This window comes from Sorex fumeus, unplaced genomic scaffold, assembly GCF_029834395.1.
Source record: "Sorex fumeus unplaced genomic scaffold, SorFum_2.1 ptg000002l, whole genome shotgun sequence".
NCBI classification, from domain to species: domain Eukaryota; kingdom Metazoa; phylum Chordata; class Mammalia; order Eulipotyphla; family Soricidae; genus Sorex; species Sorex fumeus.
The window spans coordinates 48482257-48484237 of record NW_026606059.1 but is presented as its reverse complement, the minus strand read 5'-3'; the positions used below and the strand labels follow the sequence as shown (position 1 = coordinate 48484237).

The 1981-nt window shown below is 35.5% G+C and overlaps 1 non-coding gene across 1 annotated transcript; it reads left to right on the top strand.

Annotated features, from left to right (window-relative positions):
• Positions 1-568: 568 nt before the first annotated feature.
• Positions 569-675, top strand: LOC130022891 (U6 spliceosomal RNA). Its single transcript, XR_008792330.1, has one exon. It is a non-coding gene; the product is annotated as a U6 spliceosomal RNA (small nuclear RNA).
• The last annotated feature ends 1306 nt before the right edge of the window (positions 676-1981 follow it).

Below are 1981 nucleotides of genomic sequence, written 5' to 3'. Positions count from 1 at the left end.
AAATCGACGATCAACGGGAGGGCCTTACCTTTACCCATGTTTAGTGAGGTTTCAAAAAAGAGTATGAGCTTGATATCATACTTGCCCAATATTTAAAGACTAGCTTTACCTTTTATTAGCTGTGTGCTATGTTCCTCATATCTCCTAGAAAATTTTCTATAAAATGAGTGAGAAAATTTTCTCATATCTCCTAGAAAATTTTCTAGAAAATGAGTGAGAAAATTTTCTGGAAAATGAGAGGAAAATGTCAGAAATAAATTTGTGGAAATCATAGTTAACTTACAAAATTTGATGGGAAAATATTTAATATTATTTTATTCTTTTGGTTTCATAATCATACCCAGAAATTCTTAGTCTCAATATGTGGGATCATGCCCATTAGCACTCAGAGGAACATAAATTTCTAGGTCTGGAGCCCCAATCTCCATGTGATCTAGTGCTTTGAGATATTTCTCTGTCCCTTCATGTATAATAAAAAATTCATTGCTATTGTTGAAAGAATTTCATTGACTGTAAAGCTCTGCATAAATTTCAGGAATCCCTTTCTCCCTTAAAATTTTTCATTGTAGTGCTCGCTTTGGCAGCACATATACTAAAATTGGAACGATACCGAGAAGATTAGCATAACCCCTGTGCAAGGATGACACGCAAATTCTTGAAGCATTTCATATTTTTAATGAATCTGTATTTTCTCAACCCCCCCAAAAAATTTTTTCATTGTAATCCTGTGAAACTTATGAACAGAACTTAGTCTTAACACAGATTTTAGATATAAACATAATAGAGTTTTTCTTCTCCCATTATTGCCCAACTACTCAGCTCTTGCCCCAGTAAGACATCTTATCTTGCTCCCAAAGGCCAGTAAAGGCAGTGATGATCTGTTTATGGGACAGAGAAAATTCACACATATTCAGAATCTAAATTATAGAGGGATAAAGTAGCTATACCACCAACCTTCTACCTGACAAGACTCTTTACTCTTTGCAAGACTCTTTACAACTGATCAGATAGCTTTGGATAATATCAAAAAGACCCATGCTTCAGCTACATGCAAAAAAAAATGGCCTCAGAACTCTATCTAACACAATGTACAAAAGTAAGATCAAAATGGATTAAAAACCTCAACATCAGACTGGAATTCATAAGGTACATTGAACACAAGGTTGGCATAACCCTCCACGACATTGAAGCTAACAGTATCTTCAAAGATGACATGCCACTGGCCAAGCAAGTGAAAACAGAGATAGACAAATGGGACTATCTTAAACTAAGAAGCTTCTGCACTTCAAAAGAAACATTGATCAAAATAAAAAGACAGTCTACAGAATGGGAAAGGATATTTGCCCAATACCCATCCGACAAGGGGTTGATATAAAGGATATACAAAGTACTGGTTCAACTCCACAAGAAAAAACATCCAACTCCATCAAAAAATGGGGCGACGAAATGAACAGAAACTTTCTCAGAGAAGAAATCTGAATGGCAAAAAGGCACATGAGAAAATGCTCTACATTATTAATCATCAGGGAGATGCAGATCAAAACCACAATGAGATATCATCTCACACCATAGAGACTGGCACCCATCCAAAAGACCAAAAGCAACCGGTGTTGGCATGGATGTGGCAAGAAAGGGACTCTCCTTCACTGCTGGTGTGAATGCCAACTGGTTCAGCCCTTTTGGAAAACAGTATGTACGATTCTAAAAAAATTAGAAATTGAGCTTCCATTTGACCCAGCAATAACACTCCTGGGAATATATCCCAGAGAGGCAAAAAAGTACAGTCAAAGTGACATCTGCACTTCTATGTTCTCTTTATTTCCAAGTCCACACAGATTATTTCCAGAAATTTACTTTGTCTTTAAATAAGATAAATATGAAGCTGTAAGGAAAAAAATTAAACTAATAAAATTGCTTTTTGAAATGTTCAAATGAATACATTTACATTTCCTATGGCTACTATACACTTGCAGATCATTCT